This window comes from Miniopterus natalensis, chromosome 7 (genome assembly GCF_054644295.1).
Source record: "Miniopterus natalensis isolate mMinNat1 chromosome 7, mMinNat1.hap1, whole genome shotgun sequence".
In the NCBI taxonomy this organism is placed as follows: domain Eukaryota; kingdom Metazoa; phylum Chordata; class Mammalia; order Chiroptera; family Miniopteridae; genus Miniopterus; species Miniopterus natalensis.
In genome coordinates, this window is record NC_142087.1 from 55,345,646 (window position 1) to 55,360,723 (window position 15,078).

Sequence of the window (15,078 nt, forward strand, 5' to 3'; positions counted from 1 at the left end):
TGACATATGAAGCTAAAACATACCCAGGGTAGAAATTAAGAGATTTTGGCTCACAAAAATATCACATGATAATTAATTGTTCAATTGTTGTGGTGCAGAGCATCCTCACTATAAGAGATTAAAGGAAGAGATCAGTCAGCGCTGCTAAAGTGAGACACAGCTTCACAAGGGTATTTGAAATGAGGTTTAAAATCTGAGTAGGATTTTAATAAACAGAAAGAAAGAAGACAGAAGGACACTTCAAATTCCAGTGTCCAGAAAAATAATGATTTAGAAATACATTATACAGTAAAAATATCCATCATTTTGGAGCAGAAGCTGGGCAAAATTAATTTATTTTACTCAGATAATTTAAATAAAGAATCTTGAATCAAAATGTTACCTCTAAAATTTAAAAGGAAAGTGGGGTAAATTCCCCTAGACAACAGTGCATGTCAGCTGTTGAAATTCACTATCTCCTTCCAGTAAAGCACAGTAGCTGGGTTTAAAAGAATTTTAAAGTGAAACAACATTTGAAGTTTGGTGGTAAAATAGGGGTGATCAAATCCTGTGCTTTAGGGCATCCAGTTTTTGCTCTAGGGCCCTACTGAGAATTTTTACCCAGTCTCATTGTCATGTAACATCAAGATAAAGCTGTGTTCAGGATCAGGTTACTGATGTCCTGCGTGAGCCTAGCCTTAGACAAAAAATAAATTTCTATGGACTGACACAGTCCCACTTTCCTGCGCCTCAAGATTTAGATAATCTTCCAAAGGCTCTACTTGCTCGAACCCTTGCCCTTGAGAACAACTAGACAAGTGATGCCAGTAATGTGGATTTCATTGCTTTTCAGAAAACATGACTGTAAACTACGTTTCTTATATATTTTACCAGCTACAGATGTAGGGCCTATGGAATGTTTAGTTTTGTGAGATGCCCAGGAGTGGAGACAAAGAATGAGGGCAAGAATGAGATGGGAAAGGGCTGGAGGTGTGAATAAGAACAGTTTTTTGAACATCATATTCCACTGTCTTTAAACAACTTATAAACTATTTGTAGAGAAAAGGTAATTTCACAAGACACATGCAAAACTAAAAAGATGTTGTCAAGAATGGACAGTAAGAGACAGTAAGGTAAGTCCAAAATGAGACAATGGTGGGAAAGAAACTCTATGTGGAAAAGACAGAGTCGTGGAAGGAAGGGGTTGCTGCTTTGAATGGCATTATTTAGTGACAGAATGAGGAGTGAAGAAAGAAGGTCAGTGTCTGCCAGGGTAGGGACCCATGAAGACCTGTGAGTCCTCTTATTTTAGCATGTCTGCATATACAATTTTTCTATGAGGAAGAGAATGAGATGATTGTAAGCCCGGTAAAATGGTTTCTACTATTTTGAAAATCCTAATATATCTTAAACTCTTCACAAAAATCAACCAATAGATTATGTTAATTCTATTTTTAAATTTTGTCAAAAATCTCAAGCCAGAATAAGTCTTTATTGTTTCTCAGGGTGAGTATGGTTAGCTGTAGCTTGTCTCAGATGAGTTTAACACTATTTGCTTGTATCAGTGGTTCCGGATCACATGAGAAGTTTACAAACATCCCAATGCCCAGGTACCAAACACTCCTACCAATCAAATCAGAAAGCTTTAGTAGGAGTCAGGCTTAATAGTTTTTAAAGATTCCAAGGTTGTTTCAATGTGCAGCTGTGTTTGGAAACTAATGGATTACTTGAAAACAAACTCAGTTTTCTTTTATCCCAAATTTATCTTAATTTTCTGTTATCCTTCAAGAGGTTGATGTCACATAAATACACTAGAGATTAGGCTTTAAAGTCTGTGCACACCTGAATTCAAAAACCAGCTCTACACTTTGAGTACATTATTTAACATTTCCAAATATTTACTCCCTTACCCCTAAATAAATAACAACCACTTCCTAATGTTCTCCAGCATTAAATGAGATGACAGATGGGTAGGATCTGGCACAATTTTATATGGTACTCAAGTAACATTGGCCCCTTTTTTTCTTGCTTCCAGTAGAACCATTTTAATGAGGATACTAAGTCTGCAAACAGAGCAACTTGTCCCAGGTTCCAGAGCCAGTTGAAAGTAGAGGAAAACCTAGAAACTTGCCAGCATCTCTCTTTTAAGCATGGTTTTCATTATAAAATGTTAAAGATAGTTTTGGGGGAAACAATAACAACAGTGAAAACTAATACAGAGGAATAAATAAACTGGTCTATGTTTTCCATTCTCCTACCTAGAAGTCACCGGTGATGCTCCGAATCAAGCTTATGATCTGCTTAATGCGTCCCTGACTCATCACATACGTTCTGATCGCCTCAGCTTTTGCAGCGTCTTTTAACACCCAGCCTGATTTCTGTCATGAAACCTCTACCCACCAGACTATTTCTTTCTCATTTTTTTCTTCTCACAAAGGGTGTTTCTTCTGTTTTAGCTTCCTGTGTTCTTTTGTTGTTGTTTGTTTTTAATCAGAATATAATTCATGCTTTAAAGGCCAAATGAAAATCTACCTGGTCCACAAAATATTTCTTATTTCATCTCCTTATTAATGTTGGCAGTATAATAAAAAGAACCCTGGTCTTAAAGTTAAAACTTCTGTTTCAATCCAGATGTTCACTCATTTCTTCCCCTGGGATGGGGTGGGGGAAGGGGGGAAAATGAGTGAACATCTGGATTAAACTGGAGAACTTGTTAACTGGGGCTGTTTTGAGGATTTCTCAAATAAGAAAGAAAACGCTTTGCAGAGCACCAATATGTCAAAAAGATTGGGGCAGACTGTTCCGATTAAGGAGAACCAAACATCACAAATTACATTTTGTTTACAAGTATATCAGTGGTTTATTTCTATATGTGAAATGTAAAATAACAACCATTTAGATAATTCAAGTCTAGTAAGTGCCCAACGTTATATCAATTTTTGAGCTATTTTGGAGAAAATGGTTATTTCTTCTTTAATTATTCAGTTGATTGTCAATTCTATAATTCATTTAGCCTGTGTAGACTGAGTCTCAAAGTTTTAATCCAGAGCCTGTCACTCACTTCCTCAATGACCTTGGGCAAGTCACTTAATTTCTCCACATCTCAATTTCTTTGTCTGTAAAATTGGGATAATAATCTTGACCTCACAGAGAGGTTGCATGAATTAACTGATTAATGATTATAAAGCAATTTGAAAATACAGAACACTATATAAATGCTAAGTATTGTTATTAAGCAAATCAATTCAGAAAATCAAGATAATGACATTTCTTTTCAATCTATTTCTTAAAGTGCTTAACGCCTTTGCATCTAAGCTCCCTGTTGTAAAAAAGCAGTTTAAATATTTATAACTTGAATTTTTCTAGTTTAACCACTTCCTACTGCAAACCAGGAAAGGAGAAAAACATTCTCTTGAGCTAGACTTTGAAGGTCTCACTCACTTTGACTTTTTGTTTATATCTACTTTAATTCAAAAAAAAGTTCTATCCATCAAGCATCTATATCTATCTAACCTATCCATTTACTGGAATCCTGGAATTTCAGAACTTGAAGGAACATTAAAGGCTTTATATTCCAGTCATCTTGTATTATTGATGTAAAGAAAACAGTAGAAGAGAATGAAGTGATTTGTTCAAATTTACTCGGGCAATTTGTTCCAGAGCTAGTTTCTAGTTTCAGTTCTGGCTGCCTAGCCTTCAGGTGCAGAGCAGATAAAAAAAAAAAAAAAAATGGGAGAGAAACATGAGCCCTGCCTTCAGGGATCTTACTTGGAGAGACCCAGGTAACTGATAGTCTGAAAGACTAATCAATGTTTACTTTAAAATCAACATGAAATAATTCAACCAATTCAAATGGTTAATTGTGGAGTTTGTTCATGTAATTTTGGAGGTGCAAAACTATTAGGGTTGACCATTATGCAACTTCCAACTTTCATTGCCTTTGCAATCACATAATTCTGTCACTTTTCCTAAAAAGGAGGTGAACTCAAGAATTAGATTTCTATTTAGAAATATAAATATAAATTTGAAGTAAAGATATAAAATTTGGATCAGATTTTTAATTAGAATATTTCAGTTTCATGTCCAGCTCAGTCTACTAGCTAAGTAGTCTTAGCCAGACATCTTCTCCCTGGGGCATGGTTCCCTAATCTGTTAAAAAGGGGGGGTGATCAATGTAAAAACCTTTAAAGTCTCTCAGTGTTAAAATTCTGAATGCTGTGTTGTCTGAAACCAGAGTTGAGAATTCCTCAGGTAGATATTGGATTTTGAATAGGTCATAGACAATAAATCTGATTGTAAAACCAGTCACACTTTAAACCAAATGCTCATTTGAGGTTTCCTATCTTCAACAAAATACATTTGCAGGATGTTAATGCTGGAAGGAATATTAGAGATCATTTAGACTGATTCCCTCATTTTATGTTGAGAAAACTGAAGTCTTGAAATATTAAGTAAATAGTCCAAGGTCACAAAGTCAATCAGTGAGGAAGCCAGGTATAAAACTCAGGTTTCTGTGAATCGTAGTTGAATGTACTTTCTTCTAAATCATTAATTAAGATGACATTGGGATAAATGACCCCTTTCCTTTGAGGTTAGGACATTCATAAACCAAAAGAATAGTTAAATCTTTAAATATTGCTTCTCCTGGTTGTTCTCTTTTCACTCTTCGCATGGGCTTGTTCTGAAGACCTAGCTTTTAAAAGAGAGCAATTTCTTTTATTTCTTTTTATTTTTTATTAGCAATAATCATGCCTTAGATAAACCTCGTTGGCTACGATACTGCCACTGTGCAAAATTTAGGGCAATTCTTTTTAAAATAAAAAGCCTCAAATGTCCATAGTGTTAAAATATTTCATCAATACCCACCTTTTGTTCACTTACCTGTTGATAATAGTTTTCAAGCATTTTTTTTGCTGGGTGAGTGGGAAAAACTTGTTTGCTTCCCTTGAATGTTTGGATTAAGCAATGGAGACATCACAGCCTTCTCTTGCTCCACCTTGGCTTTTCATGGCAATCCTACAGACCTAAACCTGTTTAGGAAGGAGTCTAGTGCCATCCACAGAATAACGCTGCCCTGCTGAAATAAATGTTGCCAATTTGATATCCTCTATTGAGCAGTTGAAAGTATGTCTTCTCATCAAAGGAAATCCCCACATTGGCACCTGAGGGTCTTTTGAGCCAGTTCTCATCACAGCCCAGTAGGTTTGTGAATGTTTGAGGATCTACAGAATCCAACATGTAAAGTCTCACACCCATTGTCATGAAGTATGGAGCAGGGAACCTCAATAAGAATCCCCACTTCAAAGGGTCTGGAGAACAGGAAAGTGGAAATGCTTTGTAGATGTAGATTCATGGATCTCTTTGGGCACCAGCTGATGTTTATAGGTTTTTCTAGATATAATGCTTAGTGTTCAAGTGTGGAGCTTGAACACTATTTTCCCACAAAATAATGAACTACCACAAATGGCTAGTCATTGAGAATCTTGTACTTATTTTCGAAAATTGTATCAAGTGGAACAATTATCTGACCGTCAATTCTTTAAATCAGAAACCCATAGCCTCAAATGCTATTTTCATCACCCCTGAGGTCTCTCACAAGATATATAATCCCCACTCACCATCTCCATTTTCCTCCCATGGGGACCTTAAACTTGAAATATCTCAAACTTAACTCACCATCTTCTCTTTCAAGCTGTCATAGTCAATTAATTAACTCATTAAATTACTCCTCATAACCATTGATACCCACATATAAATCTACATTCAATGTAACAATGTGGGTTTTAGGGAATACCTTGATAAACTCCATATTTTTTAATGTCTGAAATTTCATTACTTGAACATCTCTGGAAAGGTAGCAAATGAAGTTATCTGCTGTTTACAACTTAGAATGAATGTGTTTATTTGAAAATATACTAACATAGTTTTCAAATAGATAGAGTTAAGGGGGGAATAGAAGACAGAAGACAACCTAGAGGATATAAATGTGTGTGTGTGTCTACTTATATTTTGGGACACAGTGAGAAATCAAGAGAAGATTCCAACAGTGAAATTTATCTATAATCTGTTATCCCCCTAAGACTTTGCAACTCTTGTCTTGGAAGAGCAATTCAGTAGATTAGCAGTCCTCAATCCTCTCTGAGTCAAAAATGCCTGAGTCCAATCCCCTGAATTCTGATTCTGTTGAATTAGAATGGTGCCCTGCCATTGACATTTTAAAAAGCATCTCCAGGAAATTATTGTATATTAAAGTTTGAGAACCTGTGCCTCAGACCCACCACATCCCTGTTCCATCATCAACTTCTGGCTTCCTCTGACCTCTACATCTAACCACCTTTTCATGAACTGATGTGAAAAGTGTTCCTCTAGAGCTCCTTGCCCCCTCAGCATGGTGAAATGAAACATTGATCTCCACTATCCACATCTCCTCAAAGTTCCACAGGCCCCAGCATATGATTAAACATGAATGCTTTCCCCCAGCTTCCTAGCACTTCCATTTGAAAAGATGCACTTGAGCATCGATCACCAGGCTTACAGTGTTCTCTGTGCACTCACACTCGATAGCAATAAAAGTAACTTAGTGGTCCACAGCCACTTTGGGGTTAGAGTCCTTTTGAGAATCTTTTGAGTGCCATCCCACATTCAAACATTCACACACATTTGTGTTTCAGTGGACCCGATGACCCCCAAAGTTTATCTACGGATCCCAATGAGTCTAAAAACCTTATGTTTAGAATAATCTAAAATGATTCCTTTTAAAGACTGACATTTCTAATCAGACAAAAACCTATAGAATAGTGGTTAAAACCATGAATTTTGAATTGGAACACGGGCTTTAAAATCCAGTCTCTGTTACCACTGGCATGATATTGGGCAGGTTATATAATCTTTGTGAATCTCATTTTTAGAAAAATTTAAACTAAGTGTAATATCACCCACTTCTGAAAGTTTCAGTGAAGTTTATATGAAATCATGTAGACAAGCCATTTAGCAGAGCAGCTGGCCACAGAAAATACTTGGCAAACAGAAGTTATAGTGATGGTAATTGAAAATAAAACTAATCTTTAAGATGTGCTATCAAGCTCTGGGTGGGTATAACTTTGAGAGAATGCAAAATTGCTGCTGATGTATTAGGGCAACCGAGGTGTTTTTCCCTTTATATCACCTTATATTTTTCTGTTTGCATCTATTTAAAAAGCACATAAATATTAGGAAGCTGGCCTGAAGAAAAAAAATACATAAAACCTAACTATAGAAAATTAATCAGAGGGCTGGAGTAACCAACTGCACAGTAAGAGCATGAAAACGGTGATTGTGGACCAAACACAAAGGCTTAGACCCTGATGCAATCCCACCCTTCCTCTCCCTCTGCTGTTCTTGTTTGGCTGACCATGCCTGAGACAGGTTCTTTGTGAGACTGTCTAGTAGCTCTCTGGAGATGATTGTCAACAGCTGGCTGTTGGGCAGTGCTACGCAGGGTTAGGTAAGACCCCTCCTCTCCTGCTGGCATCATGAAAGAAAGGCCAGAAGGGCTGGGTTTGGGGATTTGGAATTTTTACTACCAACTAAGATTGTCTTCTGACCCATAACTGAAATTTGCACAAGAAAGTAGAAAAGATCCACCCCTGGTCATCATGACCTCCTGATAAAAGAGTTGTGCTTCCTGTAGCTTAAGCACCAGAATAGAAGTGCTTAATCTTGAGTGCTCACAGATCACCAGCGGGAAGCACACGCTGGCTCTATGGAACACACACAACTCTAAAGCTTGGTTTTTGCTGGCAAATGAGAACAATAAAAAGGCATCTGATCTTTCCTTATAGAATGTAAACACTCACTGCAGGGCCTAAATTTTTATTAGACTTTCATATTTGTAAAGATATATATATATAAGTTATTTAGCAGACATATATTTATACACTCAAATTTTGAATGGCAGTTTTTAACCAGCTCATTAAATAGTCTCTGACTTTTTAATATACACTTTTTCCAGTCTGGGCTTGTAATGTATTATGGTTTTTTTTTGGATTATTAATTTAAATGTGTCACTCTGAGCTTACTGCAGACTGCCACAATGAAGTCCTAGAGCAAAGCTGAGCAGTCACATTGCAGGAAGGTCCAATGGCAGGAGAGGGCATTGAGGAGGAGTGTGGAGGAAAGCAGGGTCCAGCTGTTAGTGGAGCCACTTGCCCAGGATGTATTTACTTGACCTACTTTCTGCTTCATACCTACCTTTATGCAACTAGGTAAAAAGTAGGCTGTAGGTGAAAACCAGAGACTACCGAGCAGCTACGACTTCCATGGCAAATAAATTATGAAATTAAAAGAGATAAACTGTCGCACATGGATTGTGCAACTCATTTATAAGGAAACTGATTCACAGACTGTTACATTTTCATGCACAGCTGCTTACATTCAGTTATTCCGTCAATCTCATGGGGAGAGGGTGACAAGATTGAAGGACTCATATTTTCTGGTACCTTTCTGAATTTTTTGTTAATATAATAAAATAGCTACCTAGATATCAAAATACAATCGCCTTGCAGTTAATATAAAAGATTTTAAAAAACACATATTCATCATAGCTATCCAAGTAGAACATTAGTAACTCTCTGAACAAGTGGTGAGTCTAAATTAAATCAAAAGGCAATCACAAGAGTAAGAGTGTAGGGGCCTTAGATCATTGCACAGGGAGGTCAGTGAGGTCTCAAAGCTTGATGAGATGACTGTTCCTAAAAAACCTACTTAAGTCTCTCTTGACCCTTAGCTGGTTTCAGAAGCATAAGAGGCCTAAAGAATTTCAGGCCCTTTCAATCATCAGGAATCAGTTAGTGGCCAGGATGAAAACCAGTTATGACCTCATGGAGCCAGGGCAGCCATGTGTCTCCAAACTTCTTCCCACAGTCGATGGCTGGACCTCGAAAATCCAAGGTTAGAGCCTAAATCCTGTTAAAAGGCAAAACCCCTTCATAAATTACTATCTCCTCAGTGGAGACCTAGCGGAGGCCAAAGATAACTTCAGATGAGAGGCACAGGGAAGTCCCAAGCTTTACCTACCCATTGTTTTGTATGTCTAGTTCAAGCCATTAATGAGCACATACAAATGGCAGCACAAATAAAACCCCTAAAATTTGCCCCATGGATTGCTAAGACTGAAGGGTGTGAGAAATCAGTTCAAATTCCTCCCGCTGCTGTGCCTTTTGTAGTTCCAAGGTCTAAATAACTGCATAAAACAAATCAAGGGAAAATAGGGCCCAGCTGCCTGTGGCCTTTGTTGATGAATAGAGCTCTAAGTCAGTCATTCAGCTGTTTTATTACTTGTCTTTAAGGCTGATGAGTCCCAAGCAGACCTGCCTCACTGAATTCTCAATAAAGGGTTAGTGCTTGTCCTGCAGAATAATAAGAACCGCTAATGACGCCAATTAAGAGCCGTAAATGTCATTTATACTTGTTTGTTATTTTTCAAATCAATAAGGCTGGAAAGACACAGCGGCCTGAGATAATTTAGGTTGGAACAGTTTGTGGGGACATTTTAATGGATATATTGCAATCGGGGTTCTTATTCTCCTTTGGGGGACATCGTGTTTCCCACTGGGTCAGTTCTGATATTTATTTAGAGAGGAGCTTACTCTCTAAATAATTAAGCTTAGGGGAAACTATTTAGGACGACAGAAAGAGAGACACATATACACCTTTCATAATTTTGTTCATTAAATCTCTTGTTTGAAAATGCTTCCTTTTTATCTGAGATGATATCTTTATTGTTCATGGCAGCATGAACAATTTAATGACAACGTAAAAAGAAATTCAGAAAGGAAAAAACAGTTAGTAGTGCAGGCTGGAGCACTGTGCTCTGAGGCTGTAGGAGTTGCAGGGCACCATTTTCACAGGGTTCTTAGTCTTTTGCCAAACGTCAATAGTAGACTTGTAATTAGTGCATTCAAAAGATTGTGCGAGTTGTGCATGAGGCGTTTGTTTCTTTTGCTGGAACAGGAGGCAGTTGGTCAGAACTCGAGAGATACATGTTTCTTTAATTCCAAAAGCAGGGCAGGAGTCACTGAGGCTCTGGTCTAGCAGGAGAAAGCTATTAAATATTTCACTGTGGGGCAGGAACCAGAGACAGACAACCCATTCCCCATAAAACAACTGATTCGTACCAATTACATTATCTTAAAGGGACATCTCATGGGAAAGTTAGAGAACAGCTCACCAAGCTAACTTCTGGGTTTTTTTGGAGGGTACCCCTACAAATTCCATACCCCAGGTTAAATTCCATAATACCGAATATTGTGCATTCTTAAACTTATTTATTATAATTTGGATGTTGACAAAGATTGTAAGAGGTAGCATGTGAAATTTAAAATTTTTTATCCTAATTGTCTACATCCATACCCATTCTTCTCTGAGTAGGTTTTTTGCTGTGTTTGAAAAATCAGATTTAAGTGATTAACCTTTTGAAGGTTTGCTTTTAATTACTTTGAATAGAACAGTAAAATCACCAAGCAAGAAAATAAAAATCTTAAAAGTACAATTTGGAAAATTACTGTTTAAGTAATCAATGGTTATTTTGTGTTAATGTCTACCTGACAATAAAATAGTTAAAAACTTAAAGTTTTAGATACTCAATTTATTGGGGCTGCATAGCAGTTATCCGGTTTGATTATTTACACTGTGGATAAGCATGAATATCTGAAGCTGTAAATGCAAACAATTTTTAAAATTAAGTTAACTAATTTTAAAAATCAAACATATAGTAAAACAAGTAGGAAAAGTAAAGGGTATAGCAAGTATATTTTGCCACATACGTTCTCTGGTTGATTCATTGGTACATAGATTGTGGGCTTTTTGTGAGTTTCAACAGTGTGATATCATGAATAAGAGAAATAAAGAAAAAGAGCCAAAAACAAATTTAGGCATCTGTCTTGGCATGCTGCTGCTCAGACTGGTTAGTAGAGACTGGATACAAATCTTGATCTCCAGCATTCTCAAGCTTGTCTTTGTTTTGAATAATGTAGCTATTATACCCATAAATTGTCTCTAACTTACTTCTGCACTCCTGATCCTACTATCCCATTATACTTTCCCAATTTTCTCATTTAGCCAAATTTATTGACTTATTGTCCTCCAAATATTTCTCACACTCTCTTGCGTGAAAATTTAAAGTTTTAGATACTCAAAAACTGTCATTGCTTCCATCTAGAATGCATTCTTATTTGCCTTGTCTCCAACTATGAAAATTCTACTGTCCTTCACAGATCGGTACATATTTCAGTCCTTTCTTTCACAGGCATTACCTGATCGACCCAGTTGAAAATAGTGTCTCATTCATTCATGTGTTCATTCATTCATTCATTCATTTATTCAACACAAATTCATGCCAAACATTGTGGTAGGCCCTGCTCTCTCTTATAAAATACTAGGTCTTTCTTTGGCTCATTCACATAACATGTGTTATATTTTGACTGATGCTGAAGCAATTTGTGTATGGATTTTATCTCAGCACAGTATGGTAAGTTCCTTGAGGGCTGAGACCTTGCTTTACTCATCTTTGAATTTGCTGTGCTATTAAAAATGGTAGTTTTCACCGAATAAATGAATGAGAATTGAACAATTTCAAAAAAACTAAACATCTAAGTTTGGGAAAAACTAATCAAAATGGGTCACCCTGTGTCAATGTCGATAAAACAGTTGCTTGGATTAATTTCTTCCTTTTCACCGTTTATCTGGATATTGGACAAAAGTGGTGTTTTAGATGTATTTTTCATTCTTGAATTTGGTTTCTTTTTGCCAAAGGTGGATTAGGGTGTTTTAGTACGTAGACTGAATCAGGAAGGCCTAGTGTTGAGATGCCACTTATTTTTTTGTTTGTTTGTTTTTGTTTTGTTGTTTAAACACAGACCTGTACTCTACAACTCACCTGTGTCAATTGCTGGCAATCACAAAGCTGGGTGCAAAGGTATGTAGGATCCCTCTACCTCTTTTGGCCTATAAAGACGCACACACACACACACACACGCACACACGCGCACACGAGGAACTGTAAAAGTCATCCAAAAGCTCTGTCACTCTCTGGTGAGCTTTGCTTCAACCTGAAACCAGTCCTCGGGGTGAAGGGGATATGGTGGTGTCTGCTACTAACTAAAACACTCAAGGCCATAGAAGTACGTGGATACATGGGGCCAATTTTAGCTCACTGTACGTGGTACCACACAGTTTCCTTTTGATGTCTCCTTTCTTTCTCATTAATTCCCACTCCCCCTTCCCCCATCTGAGGCTCTCTGAACTCACTCTTTCTCTCTCCTAAAAAGATCAACCAGAAAACATCAGATAAACTCCATTGCTCTTGGAAGACAGTTCATGGGTATAAATCCTAAGGGATTCAGCACTATCTGTGGAATGCCAGACACCAGAAAGGCAGGCAAGATCGAACATTTTAGGGGCAAACAATCCTAAATTTAACATTAAACTAATTAGGAAACTAACATTTTAATAACTCTGTGGAAAGGTCAGCATGACCCAGGGGACATGGGCTCAATAGACATCTGTTTGACGATTGCATTAACTCATTAGTTTTCCAAACTTCAGGTACTTGCCTTTGTTACAAAGAATCCAATAAGGCATTATTACCTCAATGGCAAAATGGGCATCCACATTCAATGTCCATATGTGAGGGGTTTTTTTTCTTTTTGGAAAGGAATGTCCAACTACTTCCCCATATATGGGAGTCAGAGGGTCACCAGTAAACAATATTCTCTGTTCAGAGACAGTTTGAGTGTCCTTTCTCAGCTATCAAATGTAAGTCAAGGATTCTCTCATTTTTTGAAGGAAAGGGCCTCCTCCAAGGGCAAACAGTTGCTAGAGCTGTGTATGAAGCCAGACTGGGGGTGATTAGAGAGAAGCCAGACAGCAGCAGGCTGGAGAAGAGAGCACCCACCTCTAGGTGGCAGCTGCTTGTTGTCCTGCAAGAATGCAGGCTCAGTGTTGCTGGATCTTCATGAAAGGCAGAAAATGGACTTTTTATGGGAAATCTGCTAAATTTCAAATGTTGGCCTAAAGATGTTAATATGCTGCTAAAGATAAACATGGATCTGTGGTGGGCCTTATCCAGACTGTTGGCCGCCAGTTTGCCACCTCTGATTTTTCAAAAGCCAATGTGTGGAATGATAGAGGCTGTCTTGAAAGCAATCCTGACCCCACCCAAAAATCCCTACTTCATGACTCGACCCCCATATGGTCAGGTCTTTTGCCTATCAACAAAGAGAAAAGGTATTTCTTGAAAAAATACCTTTTTCAATGGTGCATGAGCAAATCTGCAAAGCGTGCCTCAGAACTTCTGATGTTGATTTTCTGGATAAAAATCTTGTCTCTACAACAAAAGGAGTAGTAACTTTACCTGGTTCCTATGTTTATGCTTATTTTACCGTAAACACTATGGCAATTCTGTATTTAAGTGTTAAAAAGTAGCAAGGATTTTTCAATTGCCATTTATAACTGCAACTAAGAATTTCCTTCTGCATAAGGCTTGCCTATCCTAACTAACGAGGCAGTGATTTTTTTCCTATTCTAATGCTCTTAATTAGATTTATGGACTCTTTACAGTGTTTTATGTTGATGAGGGACTTGGAATAGAGCACGCACTAATAAAATATCCCCACTACCCAACTTGTGCTTTTGCATGTTTTATTTTAGAGAATAATGAGTCTTAAATAATATTCTGAATATGTTGTCGAGGATGTTCTAAAGAAATATGGACTGATGATGTGTCAGGAAACATTAATAAACATACAATCACATGGAACTGGTGACCGAGAGAAAGTGATTCATTGGGCCATAAACCATTAAAGAATTTGGGTCATGAATGCCTACTACAAATAAAAATGTATTTGAAAGCAACAGTTATGCATTCTCATTTGTAAAATTTCCTTTCTCTGACTTTTAGCTTGCCTAAATGTTTTAAAATTGAAGGTAATCATTGTATAACATTCTCAATCCTGGGGTAAAGAAATGTACTCTACATAGTTTCCTTTTCACATGACACAGCCATTTTCATGGTTATAGCTAATTAGCTTCCTTTCGACATTAGATACAGAGGATGTTTAAGCAACGTAAACTAGCTGTCATCCGGCGGCATCATAATCAAAATGGCATAAAATTTGCCATAAAACCTGCAGCTAATAACATTTATAAGGCACCTTATTACATAAGGATATTGAAGAAGCTCAGACACTGTATATCACAATTCTTCCCCGGGGACCTGGTTCATTTTCCTAATGACTGTGTATGGGTTTACTTTAGGAGCTTTTATGCACATGCCTGAGCACAGAGCTTACCCAGCCAGGCTGATGAGAACTGAGGAAGAGTGGTATCCAAATGCAGCAACAGAGTGCTAGATGTCTGAAAATGAATCAGCAGTATAGCCATCCTTGTCATTCACCAGCTAAGCTTTCTCGCCATTTCATGGCCATACTGGTTTTAATAGTATTTCCTATTTTAGTTTAAGATGCTTATACCTGCCCCCCGCTTGAGAGATGTTGATATTTTCTCCTCTATGGCTTACTCCTGTAGCCATTACTCCTCCACTCATCCCCCAAGGCTATCCTCAAGCCTTGTTTCTCCGTGGGGCTTTCTTTGATGCCTCTAACCCCCATTGATCTTTACCTTTGAGTTTTTATTGCTTTTGTTATCTGCCCTGCACAATGTGTTCATTCCTACCTTTGTTTTTTTTCCCCTTTTTTAACAAACTAACAAACCCTGGAAGTACATTAGGGCCTCATGCTCCATCATTAAATGATATTTGACGAGTTCTATTTGGGATTTTTTTTTCCCTTGTTGGCTTGTGCCTGTGTCCCTGCCCATGGTTCAGTGTATTCACATAACTTCTGACTTACCAACCTGACTCCTGCCATTTCACAGTGCCATCCCTCGTTTCTGGTGTCCCTTACGTTCCCTTGCACAGAACTTCTGAACTACAACACAATCACTGGTTACCAAAAACAATTGTCTCCTAGAAACCCTAAATCCAGTCCTATCCAGTCATATCTCATGAGGAATTTGAATATCAAGTATTATCTTCATGGTGAAGATTTTTCCATTCCTCCCTTG

General features: G+C 37.6%; 1 pseudogene; it reads right to left on the minus strand.

Annotated features, from left to right (window-relative positions):
• Positions 1 to 4,647: 4,647 nt before the first annotated feature.
• LOC148092770 (U4 spliceosomal RNA) lies at positions 4,648 to 4,776 on the minus strand (annotated as a pseudogene).
• Positions 4,777 to 15,078: the final 10,302 nt, after the last annotated feature.